Source organism: Seriola aureovittata, chromosome 20, assembly GCF_021018895.1.
Source record: "Seriola aureovittata isolate HTS-2021-v1 ecotype China chromosome 20, ASM2101889v1, whole genome shotgun sequence".
In the NCBI taxonomy this organism is placed as follows: domain Eukaryota; kingdom Metazoa; phylum Chordata; class Actinopteri; order Carangiformes; family Carangidae; genus Seriola; species Seriola aureovittata.
Genome location: NC_079383.1, coordinates 20,603,450 through 20,625,860, shown reverse-complemented (window position 1 = coordinate 20,625,860; position 22,411 = coordinate 20,603,450). Strand labels below are relative to the sequence as shown.

General features: G+C 38.8%; 1 long non-coding RNA gene across 2 annotated transcripts in view; it reads right to left on the bottom strand.

Annotated features, from left to right (window-relative positions):
• LOC130161183 (uncharacterized) overlaps positions 1 to 22,411 on the bottom strand; it is a 116,739-nt gene that overhangs the window by 51,982 nt on the left and 42,346 nt on the right. The window contains exons 1-2 of one of the 2 annotated variants that reach the window (XR_008826109.1): positions 18,590 to 18,744; positions 17,728 to 17,918 (exon numbers count right to left, since the gene is read on the bottom strand). This is a non-coding gene — a long non-coding RNA (uncharacterized LOC130161183). Of the gene's footprint in view, positions 1 to 17,727; positions 17,919 to 18,589; positions 18,745 to 22,411 lie in introns of those variants that run through there. The other variant, XR_008826108.1, reaches the window with a different exon arrangement.

Sequence of the window (22,411 nt, the reverse complement as noted above, 5' to 3'; positions counted from 1 at the left end):
TAAAATTTTTTTATGTGAAGATTTATTTGATTATTTCTGAAGGATTAAGCATTTTTCTACCCCCAGACACCACTTCCTGTCTTTGATATAATGCTTTTGTTACCCCCTTGTGTTATGCATTATGGATTGACCTCATTATTTAACAAGCCATACATAAAAAAAAAAAACTTGATTAATATTGGAAATCAAGACCTCTTCCTCTTGAACTGCCTCCGCTCTCTTTTCAAATTCGGTATCGGATACCGTCTTTGTCTTGCAGAAATTTGCATTAAACACTACATTTGTCTCTCACTGCTTTTTAATAGTCCTTTACATTAGGTGACACGAGGCTTTAGAGTTCAGAAACAAAGGATGTGACTGCTCAGCGTTAAACTGGAATCTTGTGAGATCTACGCGCCGCTTTTTCATGATGAGCTTTGTAATAACTCTGGGAAATTAATCGCTTGGTGCTCGTGCTATTTATGGCCCGGCGATTGTGATCAATGAAAGTATGAACTTGTCTGAAATTATGAAAATAGATTTGAGGAAGTGGCGAAGAAGCTGAATATTAGATACTTCCCTCTGAGACCAAAAGAAAAAAAAAACAACTCTGTATCTGCTGCATTAATCATGTATGATTCGTTAGATGCTGTATTTGCAAAATCCTCTCATTAGATTCTTTAATAAAGATGAACTTTTGATGCCATAGACAACAACTACTACGCAGAGCCTGAATGCTCCTCCAGCATGCTGACAGGCTGCTAATCCTCCCCTCTCATATCAGCTTCTTCTAAAATCACAGCTTAGTTCTCATCAAGCTGGCCCGGTTGATGGTAATGAGCTTGGCATTTCCAGAGCCGCACTGATACGGGTTGTAGAACACGACACTTGGAAACTTGTAACCATGGCACAGGTGATGGATTTACAGTGACACATCAGATTTTTCTGATTTTTTATTTATTTATTTATTTTTTAATTTAATGTTACTGTCATCTTTAAAATAAGTTCTCTCCTCTGGATGCGCAAACTGCTAATGGATTGAGTAACCAGCAATAAAAGAATCTATTAATCTAAGAGGAGATAAGTAATTGCAGCTATTTGTGGATTGTATTGAAATGTCAGAATATAATACAAGCAGCTTCTGTCTGTCTGCGCATCATTCCCGCTCTGCCTCCTGTTTTTCTTCTCTCTCTTTTTTTTTTTTGCTTCCTGAATGCTGCTCTTAGATAATGAAACTCAACATGTACCGCGTAAAGTGTGATTTGTCTCTGCATTTCCAGCCACAGCCAGGGTAGAGTGCGTCATCCTGCTCCCCTGCCATGGTGTTGAGCAGTAGCGATGGCCTAAGCCGCGCTGATAGATGGCTTGGCTGCAGGCTGCCGGGCGCTGGTGCTCGCCTCGGCTCCCACCGACGCAACGCGACCCTTTAGCCCAGGGGTATGGCTTAGAATGCAGCCATTAGAGCAGTCCGGAAGATTTCACGAGCTCATTATAGTCAAGTGTTGGGCGCACACACTCACACACAAACACACGGGCAGCTACACGTATGTGCACACAAACACAGCGGCCACTTAGGATGCAGGTCCATGAGCACTCGGGGCAGGATTCACTGGAGCTCAGGAAAAAAAAAAAAAAAAAAAGACTGAGCTAAGACTATGAGATTGGGCACCGTCACCATGTTGTCTTCGGAAACATTTACAGGAAATTGCTGGCATTTTACTCAAAACTGAGACAATTTTAGAACAGCAGCATCATTGTAGAAAAAGCAGATCAGCAGCAGATTTACTCCTCAGGCAGGATGGGTTTTTAGGACTATAACAGGTGCACTGTCAGAATCCGTGCCTGTTAATTATGTTTGCTTGTGTAAGTAGAGCTTGTAATTTTGTTTGCTTCCCGCAATAGCATTAGCAGCTTCTTTTGCATTCACTTAAGTGGAGAAATAGGTTTTGTCGTCGCTGAGAAAGCAAGGCAGCGTTTTAACCAAATGCGATATACTTTATTATTCAGGTCAGTGTCAACAAAGCCTGCTTAAATAGGTTGGTAATGATAGAAGGTGCTTACACTGGCCCCATTTAAATTCATAGCTGTTGACTTTTGTTAGTCCGGTTAAATCAGTTTTTATCGAAGGGTATATTTTGTATTATTCAATAATACATGCAGGTATACCGCATTTTTACTGCACATTTCCCTTAAGCACATGAGGCAATAGCTCATATGCATATTGTATGTATGAATGTCACCAGAGAGCCGAGAGGAGAGCCGGCCAGGAAGCACAGAGCCACAGAGCAATTAAGGGTTTTGTGTCTTGCTCAAGGAGACTTTGAGAGGAGCTGACACTTGCCGGGGAACCAGGGACCACCTTTAACACGAAGCCTGTCCCAGCTATGACCATTACTGAAGAAGTCCAACACATTGCAGTGATAGTGTACAGCGTTGGATGCCTAATTTGAGGCATATTATTTTCATATCGGAATGGAATAATATGCCACTCGCATATTTTTTCTTTTTTAATAAGCAGAAGGAGGAAATGTTTATATTAAATGCAAAACGTTCCCTTTCCATTTGTTTTCTCCATAAAAATCTGCTCCTAGAAAAACAGCAGATGATTAACATTTTATGTATTCAGGGGAACACAGAGCTGTAAAAGTCACATGCTTCTTGTATGTCATGCTGAAGTCTGTTTCATTTGTCGCATTTTACTTTTTATCAATACGCTAACTTTTCCACCTCAGCCAACCTTTTCTCTAATATTTTGTGTCCTTTTTTTGCACAAAAATGCACATTAATGGACTGAAACCGTCCTGTAACGATGAACTTACTGGAGAATTTCACCTGACTCTGCAGCTCTCCTCACCTGTTATAGCTTTATAGCGACTTTCAGCTCATCGTTTAGCTCTTTAGCCGACAACTTGCTCTCACTGCTCTAATGGCGTCATTTTCTGCCACAGCAGGCAGTTTTTTCTTAACAAAAACAGCTGTGATGAACCTGCTGTGCACTACCTGCTCAGAACCAAACAACAGACCGACAGAGCTAGAAACATGCAGGTGAACATAATGTAGCATTTAGCAGCTAAAGGGACAGACAATCTTGCATAGAAGGTGGTGGACAACATAAAAGAAAGCTAAAAAACTGAGTGAATATTGGATTTAGATTAGTCACATGTCCATTAACGAAACAATAAATGAATGCTAACTTTGGCACCATGTCTTCTGTGGTGTTACATTACGTGTTAGCTTGTTTCGATGTCCCCCGAAATATAGAAAATGAAACTAGCTGCTTCATCTCGACTTCTCGACTTTTGTGCTTTGGATACCTCACCATCCACCGTGACTTCCACCTTACGTCTGCTTTGTTTATATGAATGTGTTTTGCAGCGGGCAGGGTTGCTCTGTCCTCTTAGAAATTTCCAAGTTTGTCAATTAAAATATACCTCCTCTGCCGAGCAAATATTTAACCAGCTAATTTATAAAACGCCTCTTCACCTATTATGCCGTTGAGGAGCTACTGGCTTAATGTCAGTTTACATTTTGGCTTTTATTAAGAAGTAAATCTAATAGCTTTCAGCGACAGCACAAATACTCTGTGATTAAAGTGACTTTTTTCTTTTTTGTGCAGGTGGCTGCAGAATTTGTCAAAGAACGGCGCATCTGGCTGAAGCTCTTTCATTTCCGGCTACAGTTATGAAGTCCAAACCTGTTGTGGAGAGTAAACGTGAAGAAGGTTTCAACCGCGGGGACAAATCAAAGGGCCGGGGGGTGTGAGATTGTTGATGCATTGTGGGAAAATGGAAAAAGTAAGGAATCTGTAGTGAAGTTGCTTACAAGCTCAAATGTGTGTAGATTATTCCCTGGCTCCTCTCCAAAATGTCACTCTGCTCTTTGTTGACTTAGCCCGCTGTAATGAGAAACACTCAGCCATGGCCACCCCGTGAGTCCAGTTAGCGTTTTGATTTATTGAAATCCACTGCTGGCCTGTGCTGAGTCACCCGCTCTGTGGTGAAAGCCAGACTGATACTTCACAGTTCCTGTCTCTGCTTTCACTCTACTTAGTATCATCACACTGTCAGAATTTTTTTTTTTTTTTTTTTTTTTCCTCTTTGCTTCTCCTGGCGCAAACAGTGCAGTCATTTATCTAGAAAAGCCACAATTGACAGGAGACACTTAAGTCAGGCAGCTGATGCATAAACCTCAGACACTATTACAAATCCACTGCTTTTTCCAGAATATATTCAGTGGGGACTGAGACTTTTGGAGCCATATTAGAGATATTCATGTATTTCTTTATTATTTTTCAGCTGAAATCAACTGTTATTTTTGGACTATAACAGACCACAGTTTGTAGTAATATGTCACCATGAATCATCGGCTGACATTAGTCCAGCTGGCTCTGCTTGCTGAACAAACACAGCTTTTCTTCAGGCATGGCGAGTGTCTTCTGTAAAGACTTTCTGAACATTTATTTTTTTAAATATTGCATAAATGGCAGCGGAACATAACTAAAAATATATGCAAAGTGCAAAGAAGCCCTGCGGAGAAGCCCCTGTGTCCTGTGAATTACATTCATTTGCAACAGGGATTACAGCGTGAGCTTCAGGGGAAACGTAATGGTGCAGTACAGTCAGGTTCATGCCGGAGGTTGCAGGGTTCGTGTCGTGGCATGTCTCGTACTCCAAGTCGGACTTAAACTCAAATTCAGAATTCAAACCTGAATTTAACCAAATAGTTAAGTTGCATTAACATAAGTATATATACCTCATTCAGGCTTCAGTTGCAAAGAGCGATTATAGTAGAAAAATTTTGACATTGACCATTTGTTAGATAGATAGATAGATAGATAGATAGATAGATAGATAGATAGATAGATAGATAGATAGATAGATAGATAGATAGATAGATGGATAGATAGAGAATGTGTTCACTATGAATATTTCTGGGGCAGTGAACATTTTGTGGATATGATAAATATGATAAATTTCTTAACATGTTGAAAGTACATTGTAGGTGTCGCCATGTTTTCCTTGGAATCTATTTAGCAGAAAAATTTGAGAGTCAAGTTAAATATTTACAGTTGAAGTTGTAGCAAATGTGAAAATGTAAAATGGCTTTTAAAAAAACGAAGTTATATATATTATTTATATTTTGAAACAGATACAGAAAAGGTATGAATACACATCTTTTATTGACTCAATATACTATATATGACGATTGTAATTATTTAAATATTTCAAGATTATATTCAGAAAATCTGTATTATTGCTTTTATTTATTATCTTTTTTAAATGATTTTACATTATTTAATTATTAAGGGTAAGTTATACATCATTTCTATTGGAATTGCCTTTAGACGTTTGTCTAAAAGAAATAAAATAATCCTACAAATAAACTAAATATGGCAATATTTATCATTTATGAGCGGCCTCAGACGCCTCCTGCAACTTCTGACACACTTCACTCACCAAACTGTCTTTGACTGACATTTCTGATAAGTCTGTCTTTTTTTTTTTTGCTTTTTGCATGAGTTTCTTTCATATTGGTGCAACTAGTGGTCATGGTCATGTATCATTGAAGGTATTTTTAAGTCCAAATCCTGAAGGAGAAAATGTTTTGAAAATTTTATGTAGCCACGGTTGAGTAAAAGAAAAACACCATTGTTTGTCTCAAAAATGCTCAAACACTAGTTGAAGCAGGGAATTAATGGGATTGAGCAGAAAACACTTTCCTGCTTAATCCCATTAATTTCATATCCTGCATTTCCTAATTGGACTAAACACTTGGAGTTCAATTTGTGTGGTGTTTTTATGTCGTAATAGCTGCAGTGGTGAGATTGATGCCTCTATCATGTTGTTGGTGCCAGAATAAAAGCATGATTATTTTCTCAGCTTATCTTTTCTTGTCTGTTATGTTTCAATTTTCACCACAGTGCAAGTCCTGGCAAAGACTTATACGTTCAAAAGCCTTATCAGAGCTTCCTTTCAGCCCTACTAGGCCTTTGTAGAAAAATCACTCTCTGCACTTGCCTCTTCCACTCGCTCCATCTTCTTTTAGCCTGCATCTCTGGAACATTGATGATAATCTCTGAAACCTTAGACGTACGCCGGCATCATCTCAATCTCCGGACATCCTGTTTTTCCTTGTTGACCACGTTAACATTTCACTGCTGTCCCATTACACAAGTTGTCAATTTGTTATTAATCGTTTTTAGACGAGATACTTCAAAGTCCTCATTTGTTAACCTTCATTTGTCATAGACTCCCCACACTGATCCCAGGCAATTACTCATTGTTGAGGATGGGAAGATGAGCAGTCCATAATCAAGCAGCTCAGAGTTAAGAAATTCTTTGTGATTGATAGTGAGTTGTCATTAATGGCAAAATAATAAAGGCGCAGCATGCCACAGGGATGCCTGACAGGCAGTGGAATTGAGAAAAGATGAATTAATTACACATCTTTTCACTGAAACAGTCTATGGACCACATTGCGTCTACTCACTCATGTTAAGTGTTTCCTTTTTGTCCTTGAAAAAGTTTCCGTTTTAAGTTTTACTGCCTCCGGTGAATCAGGCCTCAGAGAGAGACATGCGTTCAGACACTGTGTTTGGGTTCCTTTTTAACCTACTTTTCGCCAAAAATCAGGGGAAATGCAAAATAAATGAGAGGTTTTTAAATTAAATCTGGCCGACTCATTGGAAACTTTAATCCAAACATCTAACTTTAATCATGATGAACCATTTATTTCTCCCACTGAAGACATGGTATCCATCATACTAACACAAACATCATTTCTCTGTAATTGAACAGAGTTTTCCAAATAACTGCCAAACATAACACTAAGAGGATTGATGCGTCCCAATGATCCCTCTTTAATTTCTTTTAATCACTCATCAAAAGTGATTTTTTTGGGGGTGGGGGCATCAATGCATAAGCACGTAGCGATCAGGAGGAGGTATTATAAGAAACACATCATTAAAACATGATTGCACACTGAAATATAAAAGAGCCATCACCTTATGTTCTTCAGATAGACAACAAGTAAGCGCCAAGCTAGTCACCTAAGGGGCTGCAATGCATGAATGCCAATGTATTTTAAGTCAGGCTCCAGATTTTTGGAAAACTAGGATCCCTTAACACTTCAAAATATTGGGCATCTTATACTTCTGTATCTATGCAATTTGATTAATTTCCTCAGGGAGTTAATTAGGGTTTTTAGTGCTGCAGCAGATCTATAGAGTGAGACAAAACTACTGGAATACTGTATAGTTAGCTGTTATTGTTGCTTACTGACAGCTAATGTCGGTTAGCTTTCATCTGAATAAAAACGTATGAAGGCAAATCCAATTATGACATTTTAGGGAGCTTAAACTTCCTCAGGAGCCTCTTTTAAACCAGCTGCACTGAAATGAGGACACACACATGTTGCCTCATATAATTGTAAGAAAGAAAATATAGCCACTTTTACTGTTTATGTTCACCTTTTATTATTTTGATGCACCGCAATCGATTTCTGTGTCACAGAGGGATGTTTTGCCATGTCACTGCAGGAAAAGCACAGCTCTAATTAATAACATAAATAACGAGCGTGCCGGCTCATGGTCATGCTTCACTTGATGGAACTGAGCCATCGTTAACACAATTTGTCTCACCTGTCTCACCTGTGCTTAACCTGCTATTACAACTGAAAAGGTCTGTTCTGTCCAACCAAGGCCACAATCCAGAATATGACTTATAATGAAATATTAATGTATGATTTCAATGAAAACAGTACAGTTTCTTGTAACTAATGAATGGAGCTCCAGTTAAACCAAACTGAACTGCAAATACATTCTGGCTTTGTATGTATTCCTGTCCAGGCTGCAGTACTCACTCTGGCTTGGTAATGTACAAGCTGCCATCACACTTATTATACTCCCACAGAGACACAGCTAACTAGACAGCTGAAGCAGGAGAGATAAATCAAGTGAAAGCTAAATGGCAAGGTAGCCATGGCTACTTGTAGCTAATGCTAGATATCAATGCTTTTTTCCCCCTAGCCATTATCTGTGAATTAAAAATACATTGATATCTTTAATTCACAGGTAATGGCTACATGGCCCTGACTTCTTTTAATGAGATGACATCTTTGGTTCGTTTTACACATATACTGAATCAGTCATTAATGTGGCTTAACCCAATTATGATAGAGAGAACCACAGCTAAATAAAAGCTGCTAATGCTAACTAGCTTTGCAGAGCAGTAATTGCCATCTCAGCTTGACGCTGATGAACTTCATGTGATTTTTGTGGTTAAGCTAGCTTATGTTCAGCATTATATTCAATTCAGGAGATACTGAGACGGACAGACACTATAGCAAAACAGGAAACTTAATCCTTACAAACTACGGCTGATAAATAATCCAACAAAATAGATAAATTGGACGAGGAAGCTGAAATTACACATTTCCGATGTAGATACATACATACATACAAAAGCACTCATACTGTTGCCATAATTCTACTATCTTGTCCTCCTCCTTTAACCTGTCCACCCGGCTCAGGACACAAAACTCCTGTTAGTAACCATAAGCAACATCCATCGCTGTTCCCTTCACACTATAGGATTTCAATTCTGATATTTACGATTCAGAAAACATAGACTCGGATCCACTTCTGTAAACCACTTCAGACCAATCTGGAATCAGTAACACCTCCATGATTGTCAGGAGGGGCAAACCGGACCAAACGCCTGCCCAATTATCCTCTAACGTGGGGCCAGCATTAAGAAGACATTAATAAAATAAACGCAGTTCAACAAGCGACGGTTCAAACCCTGTTCCCTCAAAATCACTGCTTCTGTAGTGGCTGCTCTCCGCATGAAGCAGAATTTGTAATCAAGATATCTCAAGATCCAATATTCTAGGATGCATTTTCATTCTCATCACTGTTCATCACTGACGCTTCTCATCAGTCTCTAAGTAAAAAAAACAACTGCCATTGCTGATAATGATAACCGGCTGTGATGTGGGGAGAGCATAACAAAGCATTTCACAGTCACGTTTCACTGTTCTCAAATATATGTAGTGAATCCACTGGCCCTACCAGAGACCGGCTAATGAGCTGTTGAGGTTTAAGAAAGCCTAGCATTTCCACACAAACAAGTCAACGGAAACGACAGCGGCTTTATGTTGAGTTCAGCATGCGCCTTTCATCGTGGCATGACAAACAACTGAGGCGCAGCAGGGGGGGGGGGGGGGTAAAGCAAATAGTAATGTGCATGCCCAGAAGAATCGCAGAATCGCAGCGAGGAATACAAACCAGGACGAGAGCAGAGACTTGTGAAAGGAGAGAGGTCAGAGGGAATCTGCTTCAATTATGTTGAGAAAGGTCAACTGTCGTGATGACAGATTGTTAAACATGCAACGACAGTCTGTATTATTAATAATCCATACTTTGATAGAAGGTACACTCATTACGTATTAATTGTTGAAATTAAGCGCGTCGTATGTGGCGTCACTGGGAAACGCATGCCCTTGGGAACCTCGAGTTCTTTTTCTTTTTTTGTGCATTGTGGATGTTTTTGCTTCATGATTTTCCTTCAACTCTAACAGTCTAGAGAAGATATACCAATTATTTTGACTTGACTTGACATGTAGGTCACATATCTCGTCTCTAAAAAAGTACAATCTTGGTGTGTTGTGGAGTCATGTTGGAAGAAGTGGATGATGGGGAGAGTTTGAAAGGGATGTCTTATTAGATGTGGTTGTCATATACAGTATATATGAGGTGGTTATATATGAATGTATGTGATACATTTATGATACTTTGGTTTTATTTCATTCTTCCTCTCCTCCATTTTTTTGTGTTTTCCTGTTGATCGCACGTTATGATTTCTGTTGTGCTCTGATGAAAGCTTCATGCCAAACCGCATGAACAGTTCACCTGTAGGTGAGACATTTTCTTTCAAGGCAAAGTGATGCCTGTGGTCGGAAATAAATAAACAAACAACGCTTCCACCGCCGGTTAATGTTGCACAGGAGCTGGTTTTCTAATCTGCAACATGCAAACAAGGTTTCAAATTTAGCTCTCCCTCTAGTTTCCTTTACTTCTCCCTCATCTGCTTCCACTATCACTTTTAATTTTAAAACAAATTTGAATAAAATCTGACTCTTTCCAAGTGGTTTGTGAATTAAGCTGAAAGCACTAATTAAATAAAGCCTTATGTGTGAGGCTTAAACAATGAGGTTGGAAACATAATTAATATTCATGTATTTAGCGTATAAGCTACAAATCCCTGATGAGTAAGTGCAGTGTTCTTGTCACAACCGGCTGTTTATGCGGAGAAACAAGTAGAAAAAAGAGCCACAGTCAGCATTTGCCTCTTTATTCTAATGCTTATAAAACAAAACTCAAATTATGAGCATCTAGTTACGTGTAAACAGAGTGAGAGTGGGTCAGATATCGACTCAGAGCAGATTCACATTTGCAATCTCTGTTTTCTGATGCAGCCAATCAGGACAAAGAAAAAAAAGAAAATCACACTGAACCTATTAAAAACATTGTGTCTTTATAGATGAGTTACTAATCTGTTTATACATTGTAATAAATTATCTCTATCATTACTCAAAATGCCTGAATGAAATTTGGTTTAAAAATGAGGTTAGTTTAATTTGGATTATTTTTATTTCTGTTTCCTTACTGTGTTTATGGAAGAGATACCACTAGTATAATGATTACATTTATTATAAATAATTACATGAATAATTCATTGTTGAATGTAATTTTCTTTTTCTTTTTTTTTTTTAAAAATTGCTTTCGAGTTATTGTTTCCACAAACAGCAAAATTAAAAAAAAAATTAAAAAGTGTCCTTGTGCAGCTAACATTAAAAATTCAGGTCACCCAGGACTTTTAATCTAAGCTCTGCAAAAGTTTCATGTATGAATTGTGTGCTACTGTGTACGAGTTTGGAGGTCAAATGAAAAAGTAGACATACCACATTTTTAATAGGAGAACACGCTCTTTATCTGTCCAACCACTGTTTCTTAACATTCACAAAGTTTTCATAACTTTACACATATTTTCTAGAACTGACAAAGTGTTTTTCTGTTGCTATCCTCAATTATGACCATAGCTAAAAATCTCCCTGTCCTCACTTGCAATAACAGACAAACCAGGGCATACAGTATTTTTACCACTATATTGGTCCTATACCTTTTTTTGTCACTTTGCACTTTCCATTTTCTCACTTCTATAGAGGCTGAAATATTACAGGATAGTATCCTGAAAGTCTACAGCTTGTGAAATTTAAACCACGTCATTGCAACTTGATCCAACCAGTCCAAGTGGCCCTGCAGCAGAGACTGCAAGACTATGGGGAATGCATTTTAAAGCTAAGAGGCTCGTGGCACACAGCTGAGGCTGGGAGCTATTCAGTTCGCTGCAAACATCAAATGCCAAAGGCACCAGAAAAAGCCATTCACTACCACTAAGAGGTTCAATAGGAGGAAACAATAGCAGGCAAGGACCCCTGGTCTTCCATTTGCCCTCTGCTTTCTGCAGGATGTGTATAAGGAAGACCTGCATGGCAGCCAAAGTACTACTGGCCACTGGGAAGCATTTTTTCCCACTATCAGCTTCTGCAGAATCTAATTAAGAAGGATGTCTATAATTTCTGCCATGGCTGCTGGGAGCCCTCCTTCCACAAGCACCTGCACCTCCAAACCAAAGGCCCTGCAGTTTGGCTGAGGCAGGAGACCATGTAGCCTTGGAAATGAGCCTATAGGGACAAAAACACACAACCACAGCATGCACATTTTCCTCTTTTACACCTTTTGTTACTCCAAATTGAGGGCTGGTAGTGAGAGAAGAAAATGCCCTAAGTATAAAAAAATATATGCAAAACCAAATGTGTGAATGTTAAAACTCCTAAAATGAGGCTGTTTTGGAACTTTAGCCCTCCATATTTAACAGTTTTGCATAATTGACTAACTTAACCTACATTTCACCTTGACTTAGTGGGTGTAATGAATGATCTCATTGTGATTCGCTACCTTAGGGCTTGTTTTACCAATAGATGCACACATACTGTAAACAGTTTTAACCATTCTGCCTTTTCTACTTTGTCTCAACAACACTCCAACCACAATATTAATCAAGTATCTTGATATATTTGTACATAAAAGAGTTTTAAGACTTTTTACTATCTGCATCTTATAGATAATATTTCATATGGGTAAGAAATTATGATAAATCTCATGTATGGTAATATGATATGAAAGAGTAAGTGCATTGTAAATGTTGGAAGTGAATGCCTCTGCTTTTGCATGTATCACGTCACACCAACTCTCTGGTTTCAGGGGATGTGATTGACTTCCAACTGAAATCCAGTAGCAGATACGTATCAAACAACAATATCAAATTACGGCGGCAAACTTTTAAATTAAAGTTAATTAGTTTTGAATATAAAGACACACTCAGGAATCATTTGGGTCACATGAGACCCCCATCACAAAAACGACCACTCAATAGCAGCAATGTCTGGTATATTATACTACTGGGCAAGAGAGATACACTTTAAATGGATTCCTGAAAAACATAACTGACTTGAATGTAGCTCCACTCATCTATGAAATTAAGAGTAAGCAGTATAATGAAGCAGTTTTGTTTCCAAATTTATATCACCGCTATTGTAGCTACAGTGACCAACTCCACAACAACTATACACTGAGAAAACTCAGCTCAGTTCACCTCAACAAGATTTTGTTTTTGGGTAATTCCTAATATTTTACTAGCAACCACAACTGCTAGCATCAACTGCACATGTTAGCTTGTGTGCTAATCAGATGATGCAATGAGGATAAGAGTAGCCTTTTAGCTAACAAACTGCCATTTGCCACACAAACTATTTCTTTATCAAAAACAGTCAATACATTAAAAATGAGAATAAGAGAAGAGAAAATGAGAAGAAAGAAAGAAATAACCAAGAGCCTAAAAAAAAGAGTCCATTATGACAAACAAAAGGTGTGTTTGGTGAACTAAAAGTCCTACATATAAGTAATTAATACACCACCCTCACATTTGGTATTTTAGGAAATACACTTATTTGCTTTCTTGCTAACAGTTAAATGAGAAGTTTGACACTACTCTCATGTCTGTACGCTTAAAATGAAGCTACCTCAGCTAAATTAGCTTAGCACAAAGACAGGAAGTGGGGAAATAGCTAGCCTGGGTCTGTTCAAAGGTATTAAAATCCCCCTATCAGTGCCTGTAAATGTGTTTGCCAGAGTATTATTTTTTTGGTCTGAACCAGTTGCCAGGCAAGAAAGCAAATAAGCAAATTTCCCAACCCAAAATGTCAGAATTCTTCAGTGAATAAAGATTCACAAAACAGTTGGAGCTTGATGTCGTATCAGGTTTGTAGTAAAATATATAGAATATAATGCACCATGAAGCGTAGATATAGTATATTCAGGAGCCCCAGTGAAACGGTGGACAGGTATTTATATTTGTCTTTAACTCTGACTACCGGGGCACAATTCCTAACTCCTGTTTTCAGCCGGGATAATTTTTCATTTTCTGCAACACAGAGGCATCAGAGGTCGCAAATCAGACACGACAAAGACTTATGCAGAGGTCCTTAATATATCAAAATCAAAGACATCCCTGGTGTTTTTTTTGTTTGTTTTTTTTCATACTTGCAGTCAGACAAAGAAATGGAAAACATACAGAGCCTGAATACCAAATCATTCTCCATACATTTCACAAATGGCCTTGAAAATCCTAAAGACAAATTGACAATTTCAGGTGATTTTTCTCCCACATCCACTGGTGACAAAATAATGACACTAGCCATTACATAATCTCACTTTGTGCGGTGTGTTCAGTCGTACCTAGAAGCTCCTTTGCTATTATGGGTACTCAGAAAAGAGCAAAGAAAGAGAAGAGGCAGCAATCGTGTGCATCAGCATATATATTTAACCATATTTTCACATGTCAAAGTTGAACCCGATATTATATTTGCTGCTTGCACAAAATACTGTTTATATATTTAGCAGAAATACTCAATTAGGTACAGGTATCTTTAATGTTGCTGACTAAATAAGGGACAATAAGAGATACAATTTGGGGGGGGGGGACATAAGCAAACAACCAAATAATGGTTGTGACATTGTGATTTACAAAAGAAAAATTTGGCATTTAGACTATGACTACATTATTCTGGAGAAATTTGGGGAACAACCATGTAAAAAACCGACATGCAGCAAGTAAGAAAATTGTGACACATTAAAAGCCAGTAACCTTATATCAGTTTAGCCACATGCAATTCAGTCCCTACAGTCAGTTGGACCAATTTCATGCTCCTGTGATTGAACAAAATAGTTAAGTGGTTTAGCATTTGCAAAAAAAAAATTGAATAAGATTCCATCGTTAGAAATAAAAAGCCCCTACCTGTACCATATGCTCAAATATGCTCTTTAATAAAGTCGTGGAGACTGGCCTTGGCACAAAGCAGAACAGCAATGCTGCATGCAAACAAATTAACTGTCATGTACTTATGTTAATTAATTATCAAAAGGGCACATACAGCCAAACAATACAATCAACCTGTCTCAGTCCCACAATGCTCCCAGCCGTGTAGTGGCCGACAGAGTCCAGCTACTTCGTAGTGAAAAGGTCATCCTGCCTCAGTCTCTGCGGGCGCCTGTGGCAGTCACACTGAAATGGAAATGTCCCTGTGCGAGGTGACAATTAATCTGACTGATGTTAACAAGGTAAGTACATCAGATGCGCGTGCATCTACTCAGAGCGACCTTTCTTCCTCCTCTTCTTCCTCTTCTTCTTCCTCCTTTTTTGTGATTCAGTCGGGATGGAGCTGTGACACTGTTTACCTCCCTTTTCAAAGCCAATTATTTTGTTCATCAGAATGTAACGACGTGAGCTATTTTTTCCAGCTCCTTGTCACCGACTGAGCGCAATTAATTCAATGCAGAGGCCAACATTTTCCTCAAGACTCCTCTTTCTCTAAACTTAATTGGAAGCGTAAATGCTTTGTGAGATGGCACTGCAGTGTGCTGTCAGTAAATTGGTAAACTCAAGTTTGGCCTGCGTGTTAGTGTGTGTGTTTATGTGTCTGCCCGGCCGGCTATTTGACTGTCTGCGAGTGTCTGAACCTTTGACCTGTCAATTCATACTTTTGTTTACCTCTTCTGACAAGACATCAAAACGAGCATTACTTGGAGGGGAAGCAACACACAGTGTGAGTGAATAGGGAACGCCTGTAATTGGGTCTTATTTCACAGCCAGACAACATAGAGGAGAGATGCCTTGGTTTGCATGAGAATTACAACTACTGTTGATTCTGATGAGAACGACTTTGACTATTCAACATCGGTACATATAGAGCAGGCAGGCAAATGAGCAAACAGACAAACATCCAAATGCTGTCTGCAGGGGCACTGCAGGTAAGAAGAATGTCTGCCCTCAAAAGGAATACTAATCTGGGTTTGGGATGTCTGTGCCCCCCAGCCACTGCCCCCATCATTTAACTCCAGTTTGGAAGCAGTGACAAGTCCTTGAAAGTAAACATAAATAAATTGAGTCTCGCTAAAGGAAAATTACGACATTTTTCAACCTGGATCTTATTCTTATATTTGTGGCTACGCTGACTGATGGGTAATTATTATTTAACCCTTGCCAGCTAAGAAACGGGACTCCAGCAAAACAGTGTATATTGGGGCATATTGGGGCAGTCCACCAGTTTAGCATTGCGCTTCTATAGAACTTTCAGACTCACAATAGGCAGTTATTAAAATCAGTGCAGCAGAAGTCGCAGAGATATTGTAATATATACTGTATATGTTTTTTTTTATTCCATACATTCTTCTTCCTTGTCAAACCTGGCTCATATTACCCACAATGCAACTCAACCACAGAGAGTTTGGTTAGAGATTTGCGTATTTCATGCTAGTGTCAGCTAATGTAGCGTCGACCACCTCGCCTAAAAATGAGTAGCAGCAGGCTACCTCTGGAGCCGCAAGTCTCCCTCTCCCCCAAGACCTGTGAAATAGCTTTGATGTGTGAAATCGAGTGAAACAAAACTCTGTTTTTAATACTATTGTCTATATATGCTGCCATTCCCATATTTTCACACACACCAGGGATTCACATATGCAGTAGCATTCCCCAAGACCTGTAAACAGACTTTGATGTGTAAAATCAGTAAAAACCTTAAGGAGACAAAAAAAGGGAACGACTTCATTTTGAAGATTACATTTTTTTTAACAATATGTTTTAGTCCTGACAAATATGTCTGATATTAAACTATGTTCATCCTTTAAGGCAAATACCAAAGTATACATAAAACAGAGTGAGTTAGACAAAGCAGGTGTATTTAATGAATCATAACCATCTAAATGTCAGGTTCCATGTAACATAAAAATGATCTTGCACTTGCAGCGTATAGTACCACTCTTAAACTGGAAATATATCCACTGAGACATTTACTAATCAGTATGATATAGGCTGATATTACCACTGCCAAGTTCCACATAAAAGGCATTCCTTTATTTACCTGTCTTGAAGAAACGATTATGGATCACGAATTAAGAGCTTATGTTTCATATCTCCAAATGCTGATACATCCATCTCACTTTGTGACTTTGATGAAAGTGGCTCCTGAAAGTCAGAAGGACAGTTTATCTAATTTAAAGCTTGTACTTGTTTTAACATCTGTTTTATTATAGATCTCACTTCATTGCATAGAATAAGCTATAAATGTACAGAAAATATGTTGAGAGCACGAGCATAAAATTAATAAATAAACCGCAGTATCTTGTTCTAATATGAACATCCTCTTGTTATAATGAGATGCTTTTATCGTGAGATCATGGGCAGTGAATCTCATAAGACACAGCTGAAGGTTAGACAGAAGAGCAAAGATAGAAGAACATGCTGTCCCATAAAGAATAATGCAGCTCTCAATTCACTTTGCCTCTGATAGAGTAGACAAAGTCCTTTGTAATATCCGCATACTAATGACAATCCCATTAAATATTATATTGCTTAGGGAGAACTCAGTCTCATTGTGCGTTAGGTCAGAGTGCGAATTATACAGTGATAATCAGGGGGGTCAACTTTTTTCCCAGTACAGCGCAGGCGCGTGCTTCAGTGATTGAAGTCTTACAATCCTTACAGTACCGTGCTTGTTTAACTTAAAGTCTACAGTCTGTAGATGATGATGATGAATCAAATCCATAACACCAGCCCATGAAGCATGTACTTTTTCTAGTCAGGGCTCACCAACAAAGTATTCAAGAGTAAAACTGCCAGCACATCAGACCCACACACGCAAACAAACAACAACAGCAGCAGACCATCATTTCGACTCAAATACAGACCCACACGATGCTGTAGCAGAACCAGAAACATTATCAACCTAACAAAGAGCTGGGCAGATGTGTTGCCACTATACAGCATCCAGGCCTGTGCCTGACTAACATTAAAGACATAGACCACAATACTCTAAACACTCCACATCATCTCATTCAACATCCCATAGAGTCTCCTGTACTGGTCCCAATACCAACATGAATGGAAAAGATTGGACTCAGTCAAATATGCCAAAGATGGAGTGAGTCCTTTTCCATTAATGCAGAAGTGAGAAACATGTAAATTCTATGGAAAATGTCCCATAATATGAATTAATGTTTTTCTATTAGACTGTTTTAAAGTTAAAACATTATATAACTGTATAATGCAAATTCTATCAAATCAGTCTTACCTTAAAAAATTGACCACAGAGGTTTGGGTTGACCCTCCTGGGCTTTCCTCGCCGTCACCCATGATGTTGACAAACGATGACCACCTTTCACCCAGGACGTCACAGACAGAGTAGGGTCAAAGATCTCCAAAGGTGGTCCATTGATGTCAAAGGAAAAGAGGACAGACTCTTTGCAGTGTCACCAGATAAATCTGAGGGGTCATCAGATGATTAATCAGAGAGGAAAGAAGAAAAAATAAAGTTCTGCTTCATAAATCTGTTTTCAGTTTTTTGACTTGTTCTCTAATCTTTGATTTTTGGTGAGATGTGTGATAATTTCAACATTTATAGAAATGAAACCATGTGAGAAGTTTAGAGGGAAAAATCACTATTTGGTAACTGTTAACAACTCAGACATCTGAAATGTTACAGAGATTGAACACTGATTTTGTAAGATAACCAGATAAAACTCCTGAATTCCTGAGTGTAAACAAAGAGTGTGTTTCTTAAAAACCTAATACCCAAAAGGTAAAAAACTAACTAAGCCGCCACAGCCACACAAAAGACTATTAATATAAATAATAAACTCATCTCAAAACTTATCTCTACAACAACTAATCCCCACTGTCTCACTGTTAGTGACTGAGCACCAGTGTTAGCTAACATTAGATATTGGTATTTAAATGACAAGCTAACATTGGAAATGAATGGGCGCTATCAGCTAGCTAACATTAGTTAGCTAAATTGTAACTTCCGGCAAAAGTTAGAAACAAGATAACGTCAGCGTCTATCTGTAGATACTTCACACAGTCTCATTCAAAACTGTGTGGGTAAGACAGTAAAGTGTATTGAACCACCTGGATAGTTTGTTACTTCCACTTACATTTACCATCGCTGTCGCACGGGGGCAGAGACGCAGCGCGAGCCACTGGCGCGAGTAAGGAAAGTAAACAAGACTTAACGTCAGAGTAAGGAAATGGTACGGCCCACTTTAGGGGTGTTCGAAATCGTATCACAAGATTCTTCCAAGTATAAATATGGGAAATATATTGTAATAGTTATAATTACAGGTAAGAAAACTATTATAAATATAACCCCCCCCTATCTATCTATCTATCTATCTATCTATCTAGACATATCTAATGAAGTTAGCATGCTAACCAGCTAGCCCCGGCCTGTCCTGTCTCTTAACGGCTGCGACTTTGTATTTCAAGAGGTGATAGTGAGCCACTGTAGCGTCTAGTCTGCCCTCGGTCCAGCATGAGAGGATGAAGAAGTAGTGCTGCTCAGAGGGCGTATTCTAACCTCTTGTAAACACAGCAATGACTGAAACTCTTGGCAGCCGACAATTATCACCACCACCACCACCCTCTCCCGACAAGAAACCAGCCGCAGAGAAGTGATGCAACAGAAGCAAAACAAGAGGTTACGTTGGTGTTGCTTTCCGCCTCTTTAGACATCATCTTGGAGAGTAAAGGAATGAAGTGTAAATAAACAGCTAACGTTAATGCTAACGTTGGCTATGTTGCAATAGCAAAACTCACGTATAGCTCCTTGAAAGATATACACATTTAAGAATTAGCCATGTGTCTCCTAATTAACGATATAAACCTTAATTTTTTGACTTTTGTGGTACCAGAGGCTGATCCTCAAACATGAGGATTCTTTTCAGGGCGACTGGTATTTATGTCAGTAAACCTGCCTTATGTCCCAATAGGCCGCTGTGGGTCACTCAGCTCGGACAGAGTGCAACCATTGACAGGGACAAAGGGAGGAAGGAAAATGAAGGTGCCATATAAACACATGGGAGATGCATTCAATTGAGTCTGATCCTTAAAATGCATTGGTTGACATTTCTCTAACTGACCCAGCCCACACACGCACATTTCCCTTTAAAATATGTATAATGCTGCAAAAAAAAAGACTCTCTTTGCAATGATTTTACTAAACCCATATTACAGTGCTGATATTAGCAAACACAGAACACATGAAAAAAGGCTTTCAAGTATATTTTCATTTTGAATTATTTGATATAATCCCTCCACCTCAAGCTCTAGATTTGTAAATGTAACCCATTTATTGTAATGAGCATTAAATCCCCTTACAGTTATGTGCGCACACTCCATTTATTTTTGATTAAAATATCCTGCATGATTTCTGCAGACTCCTTGTCAAAATGGTAATTAAAAAATACAAATCCTGTCATTGCTTTAATAAAGGAAATTAATTCAGTCTTTCAGTTTTTTTGTGTTGCCACAAGATCCCATGCACTACCGCCACACATTGACATGGACCTCAGCTGTGTTGGGAATGAGCACTCTGTGGCTATACATTATAGAAAGTTCATCCACTTGACCGCAAAATATCTCACAAAAAGCAGAAGATATTGTTATATTATGTAATATTTTCTTTTTGAAATGACCACATCCCTTCACAGCGGACATCTTAAGATTTAGTGCTGAGGGTCATAGACATTGGTTCTTCCTATAGCACCTGGTATCACAAGAGGTAGCTGAATTACTCAGACTAATCGTTATAAAAATGATAATTATCTCTCTTTCTCTCTTTTCCACATTACTGCATGCTGCACACAGCTTATAAATAATGTAATAACAAATATTGATTAATGCACCTTGAGAGGAAACACTTTGGATGTGTGGAAAGACCCAAAAGCCCACATGTTTTGAGCCCTGCCTCTGATTGGCTCTTTATGGCCAAAGGCAATGTGTGGTCCCTGCACGGTGCTATACTAATGGGGATTTCATTCTAGGCAATGAATTATGATTCTGTTTAGCTTCATATCTTATTTAATTTGTAAAACTACCAATGGCAAACACACTGAGATTCACTGATATAACACAAAATCAAAAGGAAAATGTGTCTCTCTGTTGTGTCTTCTGCCGTGCTCAGGCTGCTAATCAGCGACACCATGTCAGAAGGTTGGTACGACTGATATTTCGTATTTCAGATAGCCTATTCATAAAGGGCATTCCTTTAACCTTGCAAGTCTCTTTCTGATGCACCAGCATGGCCGATAAGCAGCATGGACCTGAAACCTGAGTGTGTAAATGACAGCATCTCCCATGTTTACGGCCACATATGTATAAATCATGTTGGGGGAGACATAAATTCTTTATTCACCAGTATATCTTCCACAGAATGCATTAAAAGTTCTGTAGCATTAAACTGGGAGAAAGGTTGAGTGTAAACCAAATGACTCTTTGTCAATTACGATGTCATGCATTAGTCAATTATAGAGTGTGGTATTGGATTATGTGGAATTATGCTGGCTGCAGCCTAATTGCATCATTGTCTTCATCACCTCTGCTCTGCCCACGTGTTGGAACCTATCTCTATCTATTTACGAGCCAATTCTCAAGTCAGACCTCTGCAGCATTCTGAATCACCTCATTGACAGTGAGTTAGGTCATGAGCACCCCCAGGCATCGATAATTACGGTCTAACATGCCCAACACGGCAACACGCTAACCGTCAAGTCAAGTTTATAGGCACAAAGACCAATGTGCTATGACACTGTTGACATATCACACCAAACGAGATAGAGAAAACTGTGCGATACAGTATGTTGCCAAAGCAGCTTAACAGGCACTGATGGCAAAATGAAAGAAGAGGTAAATACACGCAGTGATAAAGGTGCTAGATTTTGCTTCAAGGAAAGTTTGATCACTGTTCCTGGACACCCATTGTATCCTTCAGAGACTGTAAAGCATTTTTACATTGTGCCTCCCAAAGGCTTGGATGTGATCTGAAAAGTAAATTAAATTAGACAGTGCTTAAGGTGGAAACAGTGCACCAACTACAGTTATGATGAATGAATGGTGACAGTTGTCTCCAGCACTGTGTGTTACATGAACTTGTACTGAATTTTGTCTGACAACTGCAGTCAGATGCTAATGCATCAATAACACATTATTACTTTCCTGTCTGGCATAATCAGCAATAACCTACATTTCTCAGGTGTATTTATTTAGCAAATGAGAGTGAGAGGAAGTGGGTTTTTACATGTAATCGTGTTGGTGCGATGAAGCCTGTAAAACCCACCACATCTTCAGTCAGGTTCTGGACATAAGAAATGAACAAAAAAATAAAAAGAATGAGGTATAAACACATGATGTGTCGTCGGGATGCAGTTTCAGCACCATGGACAGAGCTGGACAATATTAGCAGTGTGTTACAGTTGTTTGTTCTCAAAACTGCAAGATATTATTTTGGTTTGGAGTCCGTGGACAGAGTCAAACTCTGTGTCTACACAGGAGGCGCTCAGGCACAGCACTGAGTTGCAGTTTGATACTGTTGTTTGTTCTAGCTCGTGCTACCTTCACATTTTAGCACCATGGACAGAGGTGCACATCATTAAGACTATAGCTGTGCAAACAAATCACTCACCATTCAATATTCTGTCCACACCATTATGTGTTCATGAATTTTTTTTTAATCATTATTTATTTGCCACCTTACAGACTATGTAGTCTTTTGTATACTGCAGTAGAGAGTCGTGAATAGTAGATAAGTGAACAATTTTGGATGCAAGCCTATGAAAATGTTGTTTGTTATGCTTTACGCCCACACTTTCAGCACCATGGACAAAGCAGTGTGATGTTCGTACTATTCATGCTACAATTTTTTGGTTTTGTTTCTCCTTAATTGTTGTTTTCTCGCACAGTTTCAGCACCATAGCCAGTGT